General features: G+C 51.1%; 1 pseudogene; it reads left to right on the top strand.

The window, feature by feature from the left end:
- Positions 1 to 1372: 1372 nt before the first annotated feature.
- LOC119282429 lies at positions 1373 to 3488 on the top strand (annotated as a pseudogene).
- Positions 3489 to 5842: the final 2354 nt, after the last annotated feature.

Here is a 5842-nt window from a genome sequence, read left to right as displayed (position 1 = left end):
TGAAGGATACTTCCTCCGTCCGGAAATACTTGTCATCAAAATGAACAAAAAGAAATGTATTTAGAACTAAAAACATATCTAGATACATCCTCTTTTATCCATTTTGGTGACAAGTATTTCCGGACGGAGGGAGTACATGTTTACTGTGCAACTCTGCTCGGGACTCATGGCGACATGCTTTGCTAGATTGTCGTGTGTCCAAGTGTGTTTGGGCCCTGCTAGATGAGGCCCTAGTGGAACATATGATAGCATCTGAACATGAAGATGCAAGGCTATGGCTCGCGGTGTTGCAAGATTCAGTCAGCGGGCAAGAATTCAGAACGATCCTAGTGACACTTTTGGCCATTTGGTGGGCGAGGAGAAAAGCAAAACATGCGGAGATCTTTCAGAGTCCACTGTCGACTTTCAACTTCACTCAGAACTATCTCGCCGAATTGGACTTAGTGCCGGCAAATCAGAAGATGAAGCCTATCAGAGTATCTCGGACAGTTTACAAGAGATGGCTAACGGGACCTCTGGGAGTGGCAAAGTTTAACGTCCATGCTGCTGTCTCAAAAATTTCAAACCTGGGAGTGAGTATTGGTGTTTGAGGGGCTGGTCGGCCCTGAGAGCTTGGAAGTTCACGCATGCTGTGAGGCCTTTTCCTTGGCGGAGGATCTTCACTTAACTCGACCCGGAATTGCTACAGACTGTTTAGCTACTGTCCATCACCTGAAAATTAAGTTTATGGGAGTTTCGTCGACCATCATGGAGACATTAAGAATAGAATGCTGAAATTTGCAGAAGCAGAAGTAATCCATGAGACAAGAGAAGCTAACGATTTTGTTAGGGCCTCGGTCTCTTTGGCTGCTGGTCGTTATCTTTGGTTGTCCACCACGCCAGATGTTTTAACTGTATCAGATGTTATTGATTCCGGATTAATAAAGTGGTGGTCAGTGATTAGTGTTGATTTCAGATGGGGCCGACTCCTCATGCCTTCCCAGCCTTCGTACAAAGGCCTCACGTGCTGGCCTGCTGGGTCATTATGGAAATTCTGGTCGGCTGATGACTTGCCTTTGACTAGCTTCGCTCGCTGGATATTTCCCGGGTAGCTGTGTCAGCAGCAATCGTCCAAGTGAAACGCGTCCCCTTGAGTCCTTCACCTAGCTTCCGGGGAGTTTCTGCGAAGAACCACCCTCCCTCGCAACGACGACCGCAAAAGTGGTTTCAACGGCTTGGCCCCAGCATGGAGACTCTAAAAAAGGAGCGCAGTTTATATATATATAAATCAAAGGCAACCGCGGCATCATTTCGAGTCTCGCCCTCGGGTGCAGCTTCCATACGAAAATCGCCATTTTTTCGGTCGACCAAATTCCTAGCTAGGTAGGCGGCTGCCATGGCGATGTGGACTGTGCTCGGCGATGTGGCGACGGTGGCGCAGCTGGTCGGCGCAGACGTCGTCGGGCTCATCTCAAGGATCACGCAGGCCGCGGAGACGGCGCGGCAGAACAGGAGGGATTGCCGGCAGCTCGCGCGTCGGGTGCTCATAATCTCGCGGCTGCTGCCGCTCGTGGAGGACCCGGAGGCGGCGCGGCCGATGGCCGGGCTGGGTGACACGCTGAAGGAAGCCCACGAGCTCCTCATGTCCTGCCAGAGGAGGAGCGCGGCGTACCATTTTTTCATGGCCGGCAGGAAGGCCGTAAGATTCAGAGAGATGCAGAACAAGATCGACTTCTACCTCCTCCTCTTCCCCGTAACCAGCCACATAGGCATCGCACGCCGTCTCGACCGGATCTACAAGCTCCTTGACAGCGCCGGAGCTGGAGGTGAAGCGTCTACGCTTTCAGAGTCGTCCCAGCTGCACCTGCAGGTATGTACTGAATCTTGAATACGAATTAGTCGCGCGGCTCCCGGAGAAAATGATCAATTTTGCTAGAACTCATCTAGATGAGATATAATTTGGTCTCATTCACCTTTTATAGTCATTGGATGTGATGCTATAAAATGCGTGTGTGCTGATGTGGGTTGTATCCGTTCTTGTTTTCAAAATGAATGAGACCAAATTATATCTCATCTAGATGAGTTCTAGGTACTCCCGAAAATGATAGCCTATATTCCATGAATGCTGACGGCTCATTTCTGGCCTCTTTTTCAGGAGTCTACAGTGGTCGCTCAGGAAGTGGTACCGTACGAAACCCATGAATTCACGTTTGCAGAGATCGTGGCTGCCACCGATTACTTCGGCCCTCACACAGTGATCGAGTCGGCCCGGTCTGTGTACAAGGGCAGGCTTCGGGATGGGCGAGTGGTGGCCGTCAAGCGCATCACGGACCGGCAGTCGGACTCCACAAAAAGGAAGTTCCACAGCGAGCTCGACATCCTACCACAGCTTCGACACAAACACATCGTCCGCCTCCTCGGATCATGTGTGACTGCAACGAAGGACAAGCGCCTGCTAACCAACCCGCAACAGAAAAAAAAGCGTCTGCTATCCTGGTGGAGAAAGGAGCAGCAAGAGCCGGAGTGGCTGACCGTCTACGAGTACACGGAGAACGGCACGCTCTTCCACCATCTACACCCTGATCAGGGCTCCTCCGAGCTGTCGTCTGTGACGGTGCCATGGAAGACGCGCATCGATGTGCTCCTCGGCGTGTCGCGCGCCATCGAGCACATGCACTGTCATGCCAACCCGCCGATCATTCACCGGGACATCAACACGCAAAACATCCTTCTCGACGCCAACTGGGTACCGCATGTCTCGGGCTTTGGCTTGTCCTTGGTCTGTGACAAGGCGATGAGTGAGGAGTTCGAGATGACTTGCCCCGTTGTGGGCACAATTGGGTACATCGACCCAGAGTACATGACCAGAGGTCATGTGAAGCTGACGAGCGACGTGTATGCGCTGGGCATCATGATGCTGGAGGTTTTGACAGGTAGAAAGGTGATTCAGGAGGACGAACAGGGGGCTATATATTTGAAATCGTTCGCAGTCCCCGTCATTGAGGCCGGCAATATTAGGGGCTTGCTGGACACTCGACCCGTGCCGGAGCCAACGCCCGGGCAGCTCCGGGCGCTGGAACACGTTGCCCAGACTGCACGATGATGCTTGAAGGTGAAAGGGACGCACCGGCCGGCCATACCGGACATCGTGGCCAACCTCGAGACGACGCTCGAATTGTACTGCGGGGACGAGCCAAGCTCGGTTCACGAGTCAGCAGAACATGACAGCAACGTGCAATGCGCAGTCTTCCTGTCCCAGCCGGAGCCGGTAAACTACAAACTGATCAAACTCTGTTACATTAATGAATTCAATCGTGTTCATATATTGATGAAGATGGTACTTATTTTCTGGTCTCTTGCTTGCTTGATTAGGAGTCTTAGGAGATCACGTTGGCGGAGGATCCTCCAGGCAGTAGCGGCGACGAGAAATGCAAGTCTGATCCGGGCGGCAGCTGCTCCAACTCTATCGACGGCACGCAGCACCATAAGATTACTAACTCTATCTAGTCTCTATGTACTCCACACCCTCTGTTCCTAATTATAAGTCTTTTAGAAATTCCACTATACAGATCCTTTTAAAGTATATATATGATCGCTCATTTTGCCCCGTATGAAGTCTACAACGAAATCTCTAAAAAGACTTGTATTTATGAACGGAGGAAGTAATTAGTAATTGACCCTTAGTTATGTTCTCGTCTGGCCACCAAGAACTTTGCCCTTGACACCAGTCGTCAAAGACGTCTGTTGGGAAAAAAAAAAGAGAGGAACACGCATGGGTTGATGGGAACTTTGATGATCTCGTCTCAATCAAAACTGTGGAAGATCTTTAGCTTGCTAACCACATGTGCTGACGTTGGTATTAGAAATGTTATTAATTAGTGAGGGTGTTAAATGTGTTTAATGCTAAACACGAAGCCCACCGTTGATAGATGTGGTTGAACGGGTGAGATATATTAGATCTCTACAACTCGCCTTTTTTATATGGTATCGATATCTAACATAAGCTAATATTCAGTGCGTTGCTTTGTCTGTGACGTAGCACATTGTCGAGAAAGATGGTAATTTTCTCGATTGAAACCAGCTGTAGCTCCCCCGCCAAAAAAAAAAAACGGCTGTAGCTATTCACGTACGCATATAGGCACCATTCATTCATTTTGTCACCAGATCGATCATCAAAAGCCGTATGTATGTAGTACGTACTAATCAGCAACTCCGGACCACACTCTACTTTATTAATATTTTGATAATATTGTCGCTACTCCTATCCGTTGATAAAGGAATGCAAAAAGTGTGAGATGAATACCCAGACCTCCCACCTAAGCCTAACATCTAAAGCCGGAGGCTCCAACCAAACCACATACCAAGTCTGGAGCACAAACCGGTCTGACACATTCTCATAGGTCGTCGACGCCGTCTTTCATCGATCCATCTTCAGAGTAGATACTGATGCATCGCCCTTGCCAGACCTGCTGTCGACACCACCACGGCGCCAGACAACACCTCCTTCCTTCGCCGAGGCCCTGTCGTGTCACGCTGCCGAGACTCCCCGTCGTTGATGCGTCACATGGAACGCCACTCCACCCCAAAAATAATGCCCCTAGAGGGATACGGCACAAGAGAGCCGCCGTCATCTGTTGGATCGATCAAGGGTTTCCACTATAGAAAGCGGATACGGGTCTAGAGCTTCTCCACAGACGATGCCTTTAAAAAGGGACGACATAGAAAACGCCACAATCGCCGGCCTTGGCAACGATCCACTCGAGGAACCTCAATCCAGCCTAGTGTGCATAGGACCGCCTCCAGTCACCGCCGCTGCGCATGGAGCAGGCCGCACCGGCCTGATCAAATCTGAGCGGACGCCAGACCACACGTATAGCCGATCCATCCACCAGGCCCTTCATGCTGTCGCAGCCGATCCGAAATCCGGCCGGCTGCAGAGCCGCCTGCCGCCGTCGCGAGGCAGGGTCGGCCGCCACACCGCAAGACCCGGCCAGCCGCGCCTCCACACGTCGGGGGCCCCGCCCCACCCCAAGCCGCGGGAGAGAAGGATAGACCCTCCCCACCTCCCTCTACTCTCGGGCTTAGCCCGGCGGCGTCACATGGCGGCCACGGGAGGAGGAAAGGGAGTAGATTGGGACTTGGCGGTGGCTAGAGTAGCGGCTCGCCCGAGTAGCCCGATGCGGAAGCGACGCGGGGGGAAGGAGAGGAGCGAATACAGATCAAAAATATGAAATAACTAGAAAATTCCACGTTAATCAGAAACATATGACCATCAATTAATTAAACCAACAGATCACAACCGATGGATCTCCAAAATAGACTATCGACATTAGAGTTTAAAACACTTACCCACATATGCCCTATATTAGTTGTCTTGACATCCCTTTGCTAAATATGTTTATCACCTAAGATGCCGACAGTACAGGAGACTCCACAAGTGGTTTCAAGGGCGGGCGCCCCTTTGGCTTGGCCGCGGCCGTCGGCCGAATTCGCTGCCCTCTCGGTGGACGGTGCTTTCATGCAGGGTGACGGTTCTGCTGCGGCGGGTATGATTCTTCGGCGTCATGATAGAAGTGTAATATTTGCAGCATACAGGTGTATATTCAATTGCAACGACGCGTTGGAAGCGGAACTGCATGCGATCATGCAAGGCATGGCTTTGACCGTGCAACATTGTTCCAGGCCAATTGTTGTGCAGTCAGACTCTGCATCGGCGTTGGCTGCATTGACTGGGGAGAGTTTAACCAGGTCAGCATATGGACACTTGGTGAAGGAGATCAAGCATCATATGGAGACTCGGGAGTTTGTTCCTTCAAAAATCAAGCGTGAGCAAAATAGGGTAGCACATCAGTTGACTTTGTAT

The sequence above is a fragment of the Triticum dicoccoides genome, chromosome 3B (assembly GCF_002162155.2).
Source record: "Triticum dicoccoides isolate Atlit2015 ecotype Zavitan chromosome 3B, WEW_v2.0, whole genome shotgun sequence".
Taxonomy (NCBI): domain Eukaryota; kingdom Viridiplantae; phylum Streptophyta; class Magnoliopsida; order Poales; family Poaceae; genus Triticum; species Triticum dicoccoides.
The sequence above is the reverse complement of the archived record's forward strand: the minus strand, read 5'-3'. Positions and strand labels throughout refer to the sequence as shown.